This window comes from Arvicanthis niloticus, chromosome 1 (assembly GCF_011762505.2).
Source record: "Arvicanthis niloticus isolate mArvNil1 chromosome 1, mArvNil1.pat.X, whole genome shotgun sequence".
Classification (NCBI taxonomy): domain Eukaryota; kingdom Metazoa; phylum Chordata; class Mammalia; order Rodentia; family Muridae; genus Arvicanthis; species Arvicanthis niloticus.
This window is the reverse complement of record NC_047658.1, coordinates 137,669,198-137,689,091: the sequence shown is the minus strand read 5'-3', so window position 1 is coordinate 137,689,091 and position 19,894 is coordinate 137,669,198. Positions and strand designations below refer to the sequence as shown.

Sequence of the window (19,894 nt, the reverse complement as noted above, 5' to 3'; positions counted from 1 at the left end):
TGCTGAGTTGCTTTGTGGAAATGTTATGCAGTGGATTTCAAAGAAGCCTGGGCCTTTCAATCAACCTCACCTCACCACCGCTGAAATAACTCTGACTGCATTCAGCTGCAGAACCACTGAAAGAATACAAACAAGTTAAGAAACAAACAAACAAACAAAAACCATTCAGTATTTAGCAATTTTTTGTTTAATAATATAGTACCATCAAAAGTATATTGTGGTTCCCCAGGAGCAAAGGAACAATGCACTTGCAGTAGTTTTTATTTCAAAGTGTTTTGTTTCTATACAACTCAGTACTCTAGTTTGTCTTCACTGTTCTTATAGCTGTGTCAGAACGAGAGATAATGAAAGCCTACAAATGTTTCATATACAAATATGTTGAAATATCTTAGTAGCTCCAATAGTGTAGGCCTACATGAAAGAAACAGAATTTTTATTTTTAATGTTTTGTATTTTTTAGGAAGATGCTTATTGAATCATTCAAGCATGTGACAAATAATTGTTGATGTTCTCATATGTGCCAGACATTATTTAGGTCCTGATCAGGAGAAAAGACACCAGCCAAGGTGCCTGCTCTGATGGATTTGTGTGTTAGTAGAAATGGGGTGTGTGGGAGAAAAAAGTAACACCAGCAACTCCACGCAGACACCAATGACAGAAATCAAGGTGCTGGGAAGAAGAGTTATTGTGCCATCCTTAGAGCAGGAGATAAGAGGCGATCTCCCTGACTTGGTGACAAGTTAAAAGTTAAATAACAAGAACGACTCAGTCAAGGACAGAAGGAAAGAATTCAGATCATCATGTCAGAATGTCATGTTAAGGCCCTGAAAAGCCCATCTTCTAAAACAGAAAGAAAATACAACTAGAAGCAATTTGGTAAGCAATGAGCCCAGAGAGACCGGTAGGAGAATTCTCATTGTGACAGGGAGCCACACTGCCATAGGGACTAAATTTTTTTGTAAAATAATCCACATTTTTAAAAAAATCACTCACCTGGGAAGAGGGGACATCATTTGGATGTCAGCTGAGGACTGGTTTTCCACACACAGTAACTTACATAGGATAGAAGGCTTCATGGTTGTCTTGTAACACAACATCCAGAAGTAGCCTGAACCACCAGGGAGATGCAGTTTCTTGGTTTTTTGGGTTTTTTTGTTTTTGTTGTTGTTGTTGTTGTTGTTGTTGTTTTTGTTTTTGTTTTGTTTTTTGTTTTTTTTGTCAATATCACAATGTCATCCCCCCCAGATAGCTAACCTTTGAAAAATCTAAGCAGAAGGAAGACAGAATCCCAAGGGATTGAAAGGGTCTCTGTCCATTGACTCCTTTCCCTTTAAACAGTGTATGTAGAAATATCACCTAAAACTTACATCTCAGGAGTTCGCAATGCTTTATCCGAGGAAGACTGTTTTTGAGTTTTGAATTGGACACACTGATTCCTTTCATAATTAGGGAGAAGAGGAGGGAGGGGGAACTTCAGTCTGGATGTATTGTAGAGGAGAAGAAATTTAAAAGTGTTTTAATAAAATAAAAATGAAATCAATATTTAATTTTTTTTTCTAATTCAGGAAATGATGAAGCACGTAATCTGGCTTCTGCAGGGATACACAAGAGGGTTCAGGGGGAGATCTTGTTCTATGTTTTCATCTCTTGCTACTGCTGTGGCCCACTTTAATCCACAAATCTTTCAATACAAGTGTGAACAAATAGTAATTATGGTCTCCCTGGTCTCCTGCTTGCTTGTGTATGAATAAATAATAAAATAGCAGGGAGAGTTATTTCATGATGACAAATTTCAAAATGACGATGAGAAGTCAAGCAGAAACACTTAGGGTGACGCATGACGTAATAAGTACTCCATAAACTTCGCATGTCCATTTGACTGTAAGCTTCGTGAAGGCAGGGATCAAGTATACTGCACTCAAGAACTCAGTGAGTGTTTGTTGGGTGCTGGATAAATAAACCCAAGAGGTAAAGTCCGGAGAAGTTTAGGGGTTGTAACTGTGGTTGCACCGCAATGGGTAGAGCGTATACGTTTGTGTTAAAAATAAACAGAAGAGGGAAGTAACAGCAGCAGAGGCTTTACAAACGTATAATCAGCTGCGCCCAGATTAAGCTCACCCTGCATTCTCTGGATTTTTGGAAGAAAAGTCATGGCTGGTAATGTTGTCTCTGGAGCATCGCCAAGACTTGAAACATAAATTTGCTTCATATGACGATGCTCTGTGAAGAGGGGATAGCAGAGAAGGAAAAATACTTTAACTGAGAAAACTTAAGGGTTTCTGAGTTCATTTAAAGATGAAAATCGAAATGATCTGTAATTTTAGATTTTTTTTCACATTAGGAAAATAATTAATAACTGATTTAAGAAAAAATGGCATTATCAACTAGCTGCTAGTGATTCTTTCTAAGTTGCAATTTATACCTGAAGGAGGTGATCAATGTTTTCATAAGAACCATCACTACATTTTTAGCCACCAAGCCATTTTGTGAAGTCTTAGATTTTTTTCTTTTGGATACCTACATAGAGAACATGAGTGGACATCTGCTAGGTTTATTTTTTTAATCTAAATTTTAAGCTTGTTATTATGCAGTTTTTTCTTTTTAATTTCTTGCCATTATATTTCATCTTCTAGAAACAAAAATAATAGTTAACAGAAACTTATGAAAAGATCTACTTCCAATGCCCAGTTACTGATGCAGGGTTTGAAGAAGAAGAGAAATACTACAAGCATAAGTCTATTTTCAGTAGGAGCCAGAAGCAAAGAGCTCGTGAGAGCCATGCAAATGAATTTATACTGTTTGTTTATTTAATATTTTTCATTGTGAAGTTAAAATATGATTATACTCTTATCCCTTGCTTTTATTCTCTGTAAACCATTCAGATCAGTCCTTACTGTCTTTCAAATTTATGGCCTCTTTTTTTTAAATTATTGTTATATAACATATATAATATATAGCATATATTGTTCTATTTATGTATGATACTTATTGTTATATTTAACATATATATGCCTAGTTATATAAATGCAACTTGCTCAGTCCGTATACTATAACTTGCATATCTATGATGTCAGGGCTGACCACTTGGTATTGAATATGCAACTCGTGGGGAGTGGCTCTTCCCTGGCATAAGGCTATTTCTTGACTATAAAAGATGATTGAAAGATTTTATGAAGGATATAATGTGTTCATTTTAAAATGAACTTCTAACTTTAAGGTTAGAAGTACAATTCTGTCTGCAAGATATACACTATTTGAGATAAGCTATGAAAAGAGGTAAAATAATGAAGTGTGGCCACCGAAGTAGCCAAAAATAGTACAGTTGTGGCTGGGTGGTGGTGGTCCATGCCTTTAATCCCATTGCTCGGGAGGCAGAAGCAGGTAGATCTCTGTGAGTTTGAAGCCAGCCTGGTCTACAGAGTGAGTTCCAGAACAGCCAGGACTACACAGAGAAACCCTATCTTGGAAATCAAAAACCCAAAAAGTAAAGTTGTAGTGTTGCAGAATAGACACCTGTGAGTGAATTAAAATTTTCTTCTACAAGTAGAAGTTACAGGAGTAAACAAGAGTTAGATACTAAGGAAGAAGGGAAAATAAATGAAAGTGTAGATTTTTACAGAAAACAGTTCAATTTAGCAATAGATATGGGGATAAGTCTGTGGAGAAATATAATAAGTGAAGTTTAAACAGGCAAAGCAGCCACTTATGCTTAATTAAAAGATGAATGGACAATGACATTTCTAGAGTAACCTAAGAGATGTATAGAAAACCAAGTTAATAAAGTATAAATAGGTGCTTTCAGTTTCCAGAGTAAAGGCAGCAAAGTTTCTGGTCTAGGCAGCAAAGGAGCTGATTTGTGCAGTAGTATAGACACAGAAGACCAGGACAACGGTGAGAAATAAGACAGAGTCTAATACCTAAGTGTTATGCTTATGACCGAAGAAGGGGATGATGTCTAATTTTTTTTAAAAAAAGAAAAAGCCAGGTATGTCATCTCTTCCAAAGAGCTTGGGCTGTATCTCGTGGATAGTTGGAAGCCATTGAATTGTAATACTATCACAGTGGTGGCAGTTATGATGGATGGCAGGCCAGGAATCTGATGTGGAAAGAGAGACTAATTAGGATGCTCTCGTAATCACTCGGTGAAAGATAATGAGAGTGTGTACTAAGATAGCAGCAGTGGGAAGGGATGTGAGGACAGAGAGAAGATATATTTAGTTGGTTGGGTAAGAGGGCAGAGAGTGGAGGGGTCAAAGATGGTGATTGTCTCCATTCAAGCCACAAGATGACAAAATCTCTTTAACAATTCTGAAAATGGAGGAAGAAAAGGGAATGGGGCCTAAGATTTGGGCCAAATAACTGGGCAGAAATGTGCAAAGAAAGTGTAGAGTCTACATTAGGAGTATGTTCAGAGTAGAGAGAGCTCAAGGAGGCAGAGAGGGTGTTAAATGCTCCTGGCTGTCAAGTAAGTTAAGAACCAAAATCCCTCTCTGAATTAATGGCCAAGGCTCATCGTGAAAGCAGTTTCGGTGGAGTGGTAGAGACAAAAACCAGACTGAGGTGGGAGGAAGACTAAGGGAGGAAGTGGTAGTAGTCTAGACGCCCCCTTCAGAAAGCTTGGAAAACAATAAAAAGGAGACAGACAGACGGAGGCAGAGAGAGAGGGGAAGGGAGAAAGGGGAAAAAAATGAGCCTATAAAATAAAGCCAGCATTTCCCTTGATTGAGGTGTTCTGTATATACGTGACATTGTATACTCATAGTCACAGCTATATGTTTATGTGCATGCACACATCTATGTATATAACCTATAATCCACATAAATATATATATGTTAATTTTATTTTATATATTTAACTTGTTTTGAACTTACAATATAAACAATTTTCAATTGTAAACATTGAAGATGGACATAAGTACTATCATTTACTGTTCTAATGGACAATTTTAAATGAGAAAAGTGAATCACAAAATAATATTACTTAAATGATATTAAATAGCAAAGAGTTACTAGATTGCTGCTTTAACTTACAGGGTATTTCAATGTTGTTTTGTCAATTTAAAAAAAAAATAAATGATGCAAAGGAGGAAATCCCCCCTCCCGCTCCTTACATTTTCCATATGTTATTTATTCTTTAACAATAGGATAATTATTTGCAGGCTACCATTTACCCTTTGTAGGCCCCTAGATGTTTATTTTGCATAGGCTTGTGTCTTACTGCTAAGTATTTCTTTACAGTAAGATTTTGATATCCCTGAGATTACCATACACAGGACATGACAGTCCACTCATCAAGCAAAACACCAAGAATCTCATCTTGTAATAAAACAAAAATAGTTCCCTTATTGAAGTTCAGATAGTATTAGCAATTTTGAAATGAATAAGTTTTCTAAGTTCATATTTCTAACTTTCTCTCACTATAATACCTGCTTATGTCAGTGTCCACTATGAACCTGATAGTATACTGATAGTAGGGGACACAAGAAGCAATATACATACATATACATATACATATACATATACATATACATATACATATACATATACATATACATATACATATATCTCCAATACCTTTGCAGCCTCCAGGGCTTCTAAACCACAAATCTGATCTGTAAATAACGTCTATACAAATGCTTTCCTTATCCAACCCAAACTCAAATGCCCACGCCATATTATGCCTCTTGTCTGCTTTGACATTTCACATTGGATCATAGTGTTTCTTCACCTGTGGGACTGAAAAAAAAAAAAAAGGTGTTTGCATCAAATTGAGAGTCATGGATTTATTCAGCTAGTGCATATCAGAAAGGGTTTGAAGATGAAGCAAGTCCCCTAAATAAACAGGACAGGAGATGAGATGAAGACAAGAGAGTTGTGTGTGTACTGGAGAATCATTTTCAGCTTTAACTGCTCAAAGCTCTAGGTGAAATGGTCCAGAGTTGTTTCACGACTCTCACTTGACATCACAGGATCAGGTCCCTCCTGACAACTGTCACAACAATTTCCAAATTGGAGCTATTTGGGAAACCCTCAAGTTTTCAAGGTTGGTGTGGCACCAACTTAGAGAGGGGGAGAGAGAAGAGCAGAGCAAAACATCAAAGGCAGAGAACTTGGGGTCTGTTTCAGCCTTTCACTAAACCTACTCACCCTGCCAGCTCTTACCTGCATGCAAGAAGTGTCTATGAGTGGGACTCAACCGTTTCCTCTGACTGAGTCCCAGAGCTTTGAGAGGGCTCTCTGATCTCCTGTGTCTACATCTGACATAGGCATTAGGATGAATTTGTTCTGAAAGGAAAGGGGAGGGAAGTAAAAGACAGAAGAGGGAAGAAAGGGACAGGAAGTAGAAGGGAAAGGACAATTTAAAAAGCAGAAAATGTCAATTAATTTTTTAAAGCATTCTTTCCATTAAAATGTCTCTCCTGGTTATAATCAAGAGTCTTCTTGAGCTATCACACTAAAAAGAGATCTCTTAAGATTAATGAACTCTGTGTGTGTGTGTGTGTGTGTGTGTGTGTGTGTGTGTGTGTGTGCATGTGTGTGCATGTGTGTGCATGTGTGTGCATGTGTGTGCATGTGTGCGTGTGTGTGTGTGTGATGTATATGTGTAATTTTACTAGGAAAATAATTGATGCAATTGAAAAATCTAGTTTGAAATGTCTTGCTCAGAAATTTTCAGGAATGTTGAATTTGAACCTAGAAATGCTAGAATCAGAAAGGATGGGAGCGATGATCTTCCTCTGAGAGTTTTTTTTTTAATTTCTACTGCTTTTTGTGCATTGATTTTGGTTCTTAATTGGTCTTTATGAGAAAAGGAACCCAACATTAACATTTATGACTACTAGTGCTTCATCAACTTCAATAGAAACTTGTGTTCTATTTACCAACAACAAGGAAAGAAACAGAAATGGATGTACATTTTGACCTAGGTTGGGCCATCTGCCCATCCTCAAGTGAACATTTTGTCTAAATTATAGCCTTTCTTGTGGCCAGAATTATGTTGTCAGTTACAGAGCCTTACCACCCAGACCCAGACAATGGTCACTATCCACCCCATATAGTTTATGTGAAAATTAGCTGTCTATAAAAAATACAGCCAGTCTCTCTCTCTCTCTCTCTCTCTCTCTCTCTCTCTCTCTCTCTCTCTCTCTCTGTGTGTGTGTGTGTGTGTGTGTGTGTGTGTGTGTGTGTATCTGTCTGTCTGTCTGTCTGAGAGAGAGACGGAGACAGAGAAGAGACAGAGAGACAGAGCGACAGAGTTGTGTGAGTATGTATGTGAGTGTGTATAAGTGTGTATATGAGTGTGTGTGTGCATGCATGTGTAAAACAAAGGAACAAAAGAATTCACTCATAAAGCAACTGTATTCAGAAAAAGTCTTTAAACTTCTTTATAGGGTGATTTTATCTGTTTTCTTTATACCTTGATTAAACAGAGACAAGTTGGACAATTCCTCTGGTTCATTTCAGCCATAAGAAAATCTTACCTATTAATTAATCTCCAAAGGACATGGATGGTTTATTCTTCTCATCCACTGTTTAGATGTGGTCCATTTTCATTTTTTCTATAGTGGTTAGATTTATGTGAAGAGTAATAGATTTCACCATGGATAGTCATGTTTTACAACACTTGAATTTTACCTCAAGGAGAAAGGAGTGCCAGGTGAAGGGGCACACAGGCAGGTACTTTAAATTTATGGTAGATAGATATACATATAGATTAGGTATAGGTATAGAGAGATAGCACCTCAAATTTATGGTAGATATATATAATATAGATGTATGTGTGTATACATATAAATTATATATATATATATATATATATATATATATATATATATATATACACATATATACAGCAAGCATATGTCAAGTACTTATTTAACCTATTAAAAAAAAGACTAAGTGGCATGGTAAAGCTAACTCAGAGAGTATTTGATAAAGGATACACAAGTCCCGAAGAAAAGTGTTAGAAGATTAGTGGATGATTATCTGTAAGCCAAATTCACTAAAGAAGTATAAACCACCGTGGCTTTGGGGTTTATCCTTGCTGGTGCACAGAAACAATTGACATCTCTCCATGACAGTAGTGTACAAATCAACATAGAATTTTGTAGATGCTTGACCTTCATCACAATCACACTTTCAAGGTAGCAAACAGGTCAGCACACAACATGAGGTCAATGTCCAGTCATCCTCTGCATTAGTGCCAGGTTTTTCTTAAAGGCTGTAAGCTTTAAAAAAAAAAAAAAAAAAAAAAAAAACTACCTATTGTACTACCATCCCTGGAAGTGCAGCTTCCTCACACCAATGTCCCAGTTTTCTTTTAGTTTAAATCTAGCCAGTCTAGCATACAGGGCCCATATTATGGTAAAGTCTTACAACCTCAAAATGCTTCACACTCCTTCTTCCAGGAGCAGAGTTGTGGAGGGGCAGCTGTACAGGCTGCCAAGCAATTCTCCCATAACTCCCTACTGAATCTTCCTTACTGAATGCTCGTGAGAGGGGGGAAGGAGACAATTGTTACAGGTTTCAGAACAGCTTTCACTGTCTCCTACTTTCCCCTCGTAGCATCTTGCTTTCGGATGTGAGGATAGTTGCTGTTTATTACGTTGCTCTCATCATTAAGAAGTGCTGCATTCTTAGCCTCTCAAATACATAGTGTTCAGGGTTAGAACTAGGTGCCCTATGGGTGAGTGCATCCTTCGATTGTGTGCTCTAAGAGTAACAGTTGTCTCAGACAAGTTCCACTCCGGCTTGGCAAGCCTATGACGCTTACATGCCCGCCTTCCCCCTGTGCCTCTGTCACAGCAGACAGCTGTTGACAAAGGCATAATGGCTAGGAGCATGCAGTTTGTGGTCAGACAGAATGGAATCGGAAACGGCAATGCAAATTATCACTTGGGAACTTGGGCATATTACTCAACTCCTGGAGAGTTTAGTTTCCTTATACCTAAAATAAGATAATAAAAACTTCTTTCCAGGCAACTATATGGCCAAGATAATGTTCTTGAAATGCTTTGTGCACAGAACACACTCCATAAGTGACGTCTATCCTCTCTAAGACCCTGAATTCCCATGTTCTTTTACACTTTTCTCTTATATAAGGTGCTACTTCTGAATCAGCTGCACCTTCAAGCATCCAGTGGGGACTCTTAGAACATGTCCCATGTACATATAAATGACTGTATTTATTATATTCTTCACTCATGAGAATTCCCAGATCTAATAAACACCCGAGTTTCATGTTTGCTTGATCTCAAAATTATTTGTACTTTTCCATTGTGGCAAATTCTTCATAAGAATATCATAAATTATTTTTAAGTGGAGGCCCTTTTAGAAAGAAATGCAGAATATATGCACAAAGATATGTTTATATATATATGTATGTGTGTGTGTGTGTGTGTGTGTGTGTGTGTGTAGACACATATAGGAAGATTAAATGCCCACTTGTTCTATAATATTCTGTTCATCTCTATTGTAATAGCTTTGCTTTCATGAGTCCTGTCTCCCTACAGTCCATTATTTGTGTACGTTTTCCTGTTATTAACTGATTTTTATACAGCTACATTATATTTTGAGAACATATTTTCAATTTTGTTCATATTCATACTTACTTGTTAGTAGTTAACTACAGCATGCCTATTTATTGAATGTACAATCCAATAAATATTAATGTAATTATATTATTGAATGGATCATTACCTAGGTTAGAAACTGTCACCAAAGTGATGACTCATAGTCAATACCTTGCCAATAACTGGTTTCTTCGGTGCTTCTAATTTATTTTCAAGATGCTCTTAGTTTGTTTTCTAGGAATGTTTATTTTATTTTATGTGTATGTGGGCGTGGCCTGCAGATGCATATGGCCACCACATGTGTGCTTGGTATCTGTGGAGGTCAAAAGATGGTGTCAGATCCCCTAGAACTAAAGTTAAGGTTGCTTGCGAGCCACCATGAGAATGCTGTGAACTGAACTCATGCCCTTTGCAAGAGTGTTCAGTGGATTAAAAATAACCATCAGTTTATGTATTTTTGAGGACTCAAGGAATAATGAATAGAAAGATTAAGTGAATATTCAAAATAAACTATTCAAATCATGAATAAGAATCAAAAACTCATCTGACTAAAATTTTCTCTACTGGACTGAAGAAATGGCTCAGTGGTTAAGGACTTTGCAGTCTATAGAGATAACCCAGACTTGATTCCCAGAACCCATGTGGTGGCTCACAATGATCTATACATAGCTCCTGCTCCAGAGAATCTGACACTCTTCTGGCTTTTTCAACCACTGCACACACATGGTGCACACACATACTTGCAGGTAAAAACACTCATACTCATAAAATAAAACTCAATAAATGTTTAAAAATGTCTCCCTGCTAACTGATAAAGGAAAACAGAGGTAAGTAGAGGGACAAGACACACAGCTCCTTGTGAATAGGTCCCTGTGTTCTTCACTATTGCACTCCTTACCTTCCTTCAGGTTTTCTCTCTTTCATTTTCATTCATCATTTGTAGCAAAATTTCATGATGCAATTATTTAAGAATAAGAATCCAATTTCTGGTTCTAGTTGTGTGTGGATCGTGCATGGTGAGTTGTTCTCCAGGTCTCAAGTTTCCACATGTACAAAGAGAACTTTGCTTGCCTTACCCTTGTGTTTTCCAGACATGATTGCCCATTCTACCTATTATCTTCAAAGTACACAGTTATACTCCACAGAGCTAGAGCTCATGGAGCATACATTCTACCAAAAAGTGTTCTATTATATGAAAACAAGATTAAATCAGGATGCAAAAGTAAAAGCTAAAACTATTGGAACACCAATCAAAATGACTATACTTCTAGAACGCTCTCTATGTGTTCCTAAATTACTCCAATTGAAAATACTACTCCAGTTAAGTGAGACTGAAGCCTGGCAAATAAACATCTTCATAAGGAACTTTAGCTTTTGCTTTTGACTGTTTATAAAGTATGAAGACATATTATTTACACAGTACAACAATTATAAACAACCTAGAAACTTCTGTAATAAAAAAACATGTGGCCCCAGGAGCAACTTCAATGTGACAATGTTACTGAGAAGAACTAACTGTAGAAGATATAACGTGTGTGTGTGTGTGTGTGTGTGTGTGTGTGTGTGTGTGTGTTGTTTTGTTTGCATTGCATCGGGCCTGAGCACATAGTCTTGGCTGTCCTGGAACTTGATATGTAGACCTAGCTGGCCTCAAACTCAGAGATCCTCCTGTTTCTCTACAGTGCTGGGATTAAAGGAATGCACCACAATGCCCATCTAGAAGATATACGCAAATAGGGAAAATGTAATCCTAATGTAAAGATTAACAATGAAAACATATCATTTCTATCAGATTTCCAAATTATTTTTCTTAGGGAAAAACTTTATGGGAAAATTACCATCATTATTATTTACTAAATCCTTCTGATGTTCAGGTACTCAAATTTAAATATTTGACATATAGTAACATATGTCTCCCATAATCCCATAACATTGACAGTTTTATGAAGTTCTCTTTTAAAAGATACAGAATAAAGCTTTGGCAGTTGTGCAGCTGTTTCCAGATTGCACAGCGGGACTGATAAATGAAGAGATGGTGATAATTTAATACTTAGCTATTCAGAGAAGACAAGAAGAGGATAAACCTGAGAGCACAGCATCATATGCAAAAGCTGCTACGTGGACAAGAACCTACCAGCCCCACTGAAATCTATGAAAAACAGCCAATGGGGATTGCATGCGATAAGAAGAATCAAGTGAAAGGTGGCTGAGTAAGCTTTCTAAGCATCTAAGAACGTAAACTATTTGCATGTTCATTGTTTACTTGGCTGTGGCTGTGATAAAGCACAATGACTATGACTACTTAGAGAAGGAAGGATTTATTTGGGGCTTATGGTCCCAGAGGGATGGGTCCATCACCATGACAGGGAAGCAAGCTAACCAGCTCTAGGCATGGTGACAAGAACAACAGCAGAATGTTCACATCTGGAACCACAAATAGGAAACAGAGAGGGCACTGGGAAATGGCAGGAGACTTTGAAACCACAAAGCCTGCTAGTAGTGACGTTCTTTCTCCAACAAGGCCACCACTCCTAAGCCTCTCCATTCAGCTTCCCCAGATGGGGAGTACATGTTCAAATAACCAAGAGAACATCTCATGCAAACCAATAGAGCACATTAAAATCATTTATTCTATGTTACCAGTAAACAAGTAAAAATGTTTTTGCAATAGAATTTGTTGTAAAAAAAAATGTGTACAAATGTGCAAAATATTCAAGATGGATTCAACTCTGCTAAAAATGGGTCACACAAGTAAACAGATGGTTCTTCAGAAAAATTAGGAGATAAACAGAGAAAACACAGTTTCATTTTAACTAATGAATATATAGGATTTATTAAATATAGTAGAAATTAGTCAGGGAGATTAAAGATCAACTAAAAATGAGTAATCCACTCGTGAAATGAACGAGCCTTTAAGAAAAATGACCCAGCTATACCCCATTCTTGGGCATATACCCAAAAGATGCCCTACCATACCACAAGGATGCATGCTCTACCATGTTCATAGCAGCCTTATTTGTAGCAACCAGAAGCTGGAAATAACCCAGTTGTCCCTCAACCAAAAAATGGATACAGAAAATGTGGTTCATTTACACAATGGAATACTATTCAGGTATAAAAACGAGGACATTGTGAATTTTGCAGGCAAATGGATGGAACTAGAAAATATCCTGAGTGAGGTAACTCAGACCCAAAAGGATATATATGGTATGTACTCACTGATTAGAGAATATTAGCCAAAAAAAAAAAAAAAAAAAGTACAGAATACATAGGATACAACCCACAAACTGTAAGAAGTGTAACAATCAGGAAGGCCCAAGTAAGGTTGTTTCAACTCCACTTAGAAGGGGGAAGAAAATAATCATGGGAGGCAGAGGGGTGAGGGGCCTGGGAGGGAGAGGGGAGGAGAAGGGGAAAGGGGGGAAAAGGAAATTGAAATAAAATTTTAATGAAAGAAAGAAAAATGTAACCAGGGACCAGCAAGATGGATGAGCAGAAAAGGTCCTGGCTGTGGAAAGCTTAGGGTCCTGAGTTCAATTCCCAGAGCCCATCTGATGGAAGGAAAGAACTGATCTCCACAGGCTGTCCTCTAACCTCCACATGTACAACATGGCACATTCGCTCACACACGTACATCATGTAGGATCACAGGATAATTTTTAAGGATTACTTTGAAAGGGGGAAGTGAACAGGGGAGATGGATAACTCAGTAGTTGTTACAGTTGTGTAGCTTAGTCTTCTGATGAGACTCCTAGCAGTGGGGACAGAGGCTGTTTCTGACTCTCGTTGCCTGCCTTTGGGACCCTACTGGGTTTTCTTGTCCAGTCTTAATTGAAGAGGAGGTGCCTAGTCTTCCTGCAACTTGATGTGACATGGCTGGTTGATATCCATGGGAGGCCTACCCTTTTCTGAAGAGAAGTGGAGGAGGAGTGGATGGGGATGGTGGGGAGAAGGAAGGTTGGGAGAGGAACTGAAAGAAGAGGAGGGAGGGTAAACTGTGGCAGTGACGTAAATGAATACATTTTAAAAATTAAAAAAAAAAAAGAGTGTTTGAGGCACAATCGTGAGAACAGAAGCTGAGGGCCCAGGATCCATAGAAAAAGCTTATCATCTGAAAAATAACAAATAACTAAAGTCCATCTCCAAGGGATCCAAGGGTCTAATGTACTCTTCTAGACTACACGGATCCATACTTATGTAAACCCACACTCCTGGACAAGTCAAACACACACACACACACACACACACACACACACGCACGCACGCACGCACGCATGCACGCATAATGGAAAGAAAAAAAGGTAAGTGAAATGTAACAATTTTTGATTCTGCGATTCTATTTCATTTATCAATTGATCCATGTATTACTCACTTGCCAAAATCTAACTGGTTAGCTACTGTGCTGATACTAAAGGGAAAATCTTCATTATCAGAAAGGATAAGATAATAGGTAGAATTCTATACCATTGTACATGTATAATGTATACAGAGAGACAGAGAGAGAGAGAATTTTTGTGTAGCAATTTATTCTATTTAGTCAAATGCACCAAAAATAAGTATTGGGAAAGCAAATGGATGTTCCATTTCATCTTACCAAATGTTTTTTAAAAACAGTATTAAATGTTTGCAGTTTTAATTTATAAACATTTTGTATGTGAAGTCAGAATAGAAGTCTCCTATTCCTTGGAGTCAACTTGTGCTTAAACAGAAACAATGAAGTCACAGTGGGCAATGCGCTTCACATTGCACTTCACTAAGAACTAATCAGTTCTGCTAGTTTGGATTTACAAGTAAAATAACAGAGAAAGCTGCCTCTGTCGGCAATCCTTCAGTATAAAGCTGTAAATACTGAAAACCAGAATACATCTTATTTTCTGAAAGCTTTCACTGAGCTGTCATATTACCAACTTTTCTATATCACCACCATTCAACTGAGAATTTAGAATCAGAGAAAATAACGCACAGAATGATCTGAAAGCAAGGCCAACTCCGAAAGGGGATTTTCCTTTAGACTTCTCTTTGACTTGAGTCTCCATGTCCATTTGAGCTGATATCAAGATAAGACTTTATCTTGCTCACACTTGGATCCTTGCAGAACTTTATCCGTTTTTTTCTCCATTTTGTATACTTTATAGAATGTCACGGGTTGATGGGATTGAATCATCATCTCACATTGACTGCAGCACAGCCCTTACCAAATGCCCTTCGCATTTTACAGGGTAAAATTCAAATTATTTGGAAAGACATTTTGAATTCCCTCCCTACAGTTATTGTTTCACCTTGTTCATAGCACCAAACCATCATGTTGCAATCTTAAATACATTTGACACAAATTAACACATTCTTACAAAACAATGATGAACATACAAAGTAAAAAATTAAGGAACAGTCAATACTGAGGTTTTAGGGATGACATAGTTTACTGATAGAACACCCACCTATCATTTTGATTCCAGGCAGCATGCCAAAATAAATAAATAAATAAATATTAGTATAACCAAATTTCCATTATCTCTAATACTCATTGGGAACATTGACTTTAGAAATGCCATTTCAAATTCTAGATATCATTCCTCCTAGAACTATAGTAGAAGGAGAAATTTTAATATATCTGCATAAAGAAATTTTATTATAGCTTTAGATATTTCACTAAGAAGTTTCACTTACTGATATGTCTTTTTCTGCTTTAATTAGATTCCATTGAAGTATCTTTCACTTCTAACACCGAACGCCATTTTCAGTTTTCATCATTGCATTCTCTGGGTGTAGAGTATCAGAATACCATATCACCATGTAGATGAACTAAATGAACTTACAAGCAGATTACTTTTCTGATATTTCACTTTACCGAGCGAGCCTCCTCTGTCCTTTGTTTGATGTTACAAAAATACAACTTCAGGACTTAAAAAAAAAAAATGCTGACAACCATGTGCCGTAATTGGTATTGGGTATAATTATAATTTCTGTGACAAGTTCTACAGGTTATGTCTATGGAAGATTTTGGTTTGTATCATGTTTTTAAGCCAAACTTAGATATAGTAAAGCATAGGTTTCTGATACATCATTTACTAATAAGCATATTAAGTTTAAAAGCTTCTCTTTAACAATTCAGATCTTGTACAAAATTATACTATGCTACTCTGAGTAAGATTTTCCTCTTACTGTAGGGTTATTGGGGTCCTGCATCTGCTCCACCACAGGGCTCGGCTGCTTGGGGAGGCAGGACTCAGGAAACGACTGCATTTACCTGACGCTGTTGCTGGGTGGGTGAACTATGAGGAAGCCATGGGACACTCGTGGTGGAGAAGCAGAGTCTAAGGCGTGGGAGAGCTGGAGCTGGCTCAGAGGTTCCCGGGCCTGCAAGGAGGCCTGAGGTTGTCTGGTTCTCAAGCTCTCAGACACCCCTCTGAACAGCTGAGAATGGAGTGGGGGCCTGCGGGCTGGATTTAGTTTAGCCCGTGGCCAAGGGAGGAAGAGGGGGCACTTCAGCTGGTCCCACAGGGATAGTCCTTGGCTTGACGGTGGTGGCGAGCTTCGGCTTAGCTTGGTAGCAACCGCGGCTGGGAGTACAGAAAGGCCTTCTATAGGAGATTAGATGGCAGCTCTATAGGCGAAGACCTTCATGGCTTCCCACTGTGGATCCCGATGAAAAGAGACAGTCCATAGTTTTAAGGCATTTATTGTCATGGAGGAAAGTGGATGGGTAAAACCGTACCCCACTCCTCAGGGCGGGCCTGAGGTTATATACCTTTTGCAGGGAGGAGTGTCTGGGAAGGAAAGTTTATTGGCTAAGACCTCCAGGCCTTTAGGTACGTCATTAAAATAGAGATCTGTCTTGAGCCTACATCCTCTGCATGTGGAAGGGCTTGGGGTGTGGCCCTTATGTGACTGATGGTCACAAATCGATGGAGGGCTGCGACCTCGTGCAGTAGTTGGTTCTCTGTGTTCACTATGTGGCTTCTGAGACTGAACTCGGGTTCAGCTTCACATTTAAGCAGCTTTACTCACTAAGTCATACAGCTGGTCCTCTCTGGGAAGTGAGTCTAAAGGTTGCCAAGCTTTCGTAAAATCTACATTGCACTAGAATATTTACTTATTGAAAACTTAGAATTTATCCATATGATGTTCTAATGTCGCCTTTCACCCACCATCTAGTATCTTAATATAGAGAGGCAGGCATGCCCTGTCTATAAAGTGATCCATGTTGGAAAAGAATCACATCAATCGTATCATCATCAGTCACAGAGTTAATCCAAGCGTTTGGAATCTTTGTAACCAAGATGTTCCATTCACCTTCAAAACCGTATCAACCTATCTTGCCTGTTCACTCTGCCTGTTTCTGGCAGTTTGCTCATTACAGCGGGCTGTGCTGGCATCCACTCTGACCACCATGCCCAGAACAGCTGCATGGCATTCTACATGTATAACAAAAACAGCTACCATAAACACATTGACCTCCAGATGACACCTCATGTGGGCGGTTTGTATACATAATCATGGCCACAGACTGCCTGGTTTGGTCAAAGCCATGAAACGAGTGTGGGTTTGGTTACAACTTAGAATTCTCCAGTGTCTAGTTTGGGGTTACCTTAACATCAACTTGAACTACTTTTGTTTCTCTTCAGTAATTACTGCGAATATTGTCTCAACTTTATAGAATGTATCACACATTTTATAGAAGAAAAACATGGGATCAATCTAATGTTATTCCCTTTTTATTGAAAATATTTTTTTTCATTCAGTATATTCTGATCAAGGTTTAACCTGATGTCATTCTCTTTATTGACAAGCTGCTTCACAACTGGGACATATGCATACATTTGAGGAAGATGTATTGGCATGTCTCCCTCGAGCATCAATTTCACTCTATTATTCAGTGGACAGTATGCCAAAACTAAACCTGGGTTAAAACATATGAGAGCATGTGACATTCGTATGCAGTTTAAAAATATGAGCCTTCAAAAAGGCAACCCCTCATTATTCCCTATTCTCCCTTAGTTCCACTGTACGCCATATCTCCTCCCTTGAAAGCCCCCTCAACTTGTTTTATATACAGACATCCAAAGACTCAAAGCTGTCATCTGCATGTAGCAGAATATGTGACCTTTGTCTTCCTGGATCTACAATACCTCTTTAAGAATGATTATTTTCAGCTCCATTCATTTACCTGCAGATTACATAATTTTACTTTTTTTTTCTTAAACAGCCAAATAATATTACATTGTGTAACTATACCACATGTTCATTCTCCATGTATCAGGTCAATTCAACGGCTGTCAGAGCATCCAGGTTGATGCTATTTCCTGGCTACTGTGAACAGAGTAGCAATAAGCAAGGATAAGCTACACATACCCAGTAGATGTCCCCAAACCCATACACATACTGATACTGGCAGCACTGAGAGGACTGGGGGCGGGGGGGGGGACAACCCTACAAAGTTGGGAAGGAATAATATATAGTGGCAGTGCTGAATGGACTTAGCGGGGGAGCCAGGAAGAAATAGTTGATGAAGAAGGGAATGATCTTTTACTCCATCAAAACGCAATGTGTGTAAAGCTTTTGCCCCAGCCCAGCCAGGTGAGTGTAGTAACTCCAGCCAGGTGAGTGTAGTAACTCTCTCCTCTCATCAGAGACACTTCTTTTTGCACCAAGTGTAAACTATTTCAGATCCATAACTGGTCAAAATGCAGAAGAAAAGTCACCGTGGGATGCCAACACCAGCTTGTGTATCTACAACGCAGCTCCTACACCTAAGGCTCAGGGAAGATGACAGAAGAAGGCAAGGTATTTTAAGAGCCAGAGGACCAGAATACCTGCTCCTAGCTAGCGTCTTCTAGACATGACAGGGAAGCTGCACCCACAAAATTGCAACAATATTGTTGCCCAAACAAGACCCGAATAATGACAACAGTAGTCAATATGCCATTAGGGACAGGAAAATCTTGCATGGTCTCACCTCCAGATGAAGAGCTACTGAGAGGAGAATCAGTTTTCTCCAGAGATGAGGCCCCTGGCAGATGTTCAATTGGTCAACTCTTAACATTAAATGGACTCAGTGTGTGTGTGTGTGTGTGTGTGTGTGTGTGTGTGTGTGTGTGACAATAATAATCTTAAAAGAAGAAAAAGCGCAAGGAGAGACAGCGAAGCTGTGCCAGAGCTGTGAGGAGACCGGCCGCCTGACTTCCCCACCTCACTGGCCGCCATGTCCTCAGATTTGTCCAACAGTCTGCTAAAACATGGTGGATTTCTATGAAGTGCTGGGTATGCAGAGACATGCCTCACCTGAGGACATTAAAAAGGTGTATTGAAAACAAGCGCTTAAATGGCACCCAGACAAAAGTCCTGAAAATAAAGAAGAAGCACAGTGGAAAGTCAAACAAGTAGCTGAGGCATATAAAGTGTTACCGGATGCTAAAAAGCAGGACATCTATGACAAATACGGCAAAGAAGGGTTAAATGGTGGTGGTGGAGGAGGTGGAGTCATTTTGACAGTCCATTTGAGTTTGGCTTCACATTCCAGAACCCAGATGATGTCTTCGGGGAATTTTTTGGTGGAAGGGACCCATTTTCATTTGACTTCTTTGAAGAGCCATTTGATGACTTTTTTGGAAACCGAAGAGATCCCCCAAGGAAGTAGAAGCCGAGGTGCCGGCTCCTTTTTCTCTGCCTTCAGTGGGTTTCCTTCTTTTGGAAATGAACTCCCTGCTTTTGATACAGGCTTTACTCTATTCGGGTCACTAGGTCATGGGGGTCTCATTTCATTCTCTTCAGTGTCATTTGGCGGCAGTGGAATGGGCAATTTCAAATCAATATCAACTTCAACTAAGATAGTTAACGGCAAAAAAAAAAAAAAAATCACTACAAAGAGAATTGTGGAGAACGGTCAAGAAAGAGTAGAAGTTGAAGAAGATGGGCAGTTAAAGTTCTTGACGATAAACGGTAAGGAGCACCTGCTACGCTTGGATAACAAGTAATTCAACGCACACATTTAACAGAAATGCCAAACCATAGCAAGCACCATTTGGGGAATAACAGGAACTTTTTTTTGAAGATTTCAAAAGAACTGGACTTTCTGTATAACTGTACCTAATCTAAAGTATTTATAAAACAGCTCATTGGAGCCCCCGTTCGTCAGATTTTTGAGTTTGTTGTTGGGACCACAAAATATAGGACTTTTCTTCCTTTTTTCCTTTTTCTTTTCTTTTCTTTCTTTTTTTTTTTTTTTTTTTTGATTTTTTTCTTTAAAATTGTTGTCATTTCTGTATGCACTTTGCTTTGAACAAAACGTAATCTGAGGTGAGCTCTGTGACTGAGTAGTGCTG

General features: G+C 38.5%; 1 pseudogene; it reads left to right on the top strand.

The window, feature by feature from the left end:
• Positions 1–18,808: 18,808 nt before the first annotated feature.
• LOC117720724 (dnaJ homolog subfamily B member 6 pseudogene) lies at positions 18,809–19,560 on the top strand (annotated as a pseudogene).
• The last annotated feature ends 334 nt before the right edge of the window (positions 19,561–19,894 follow it).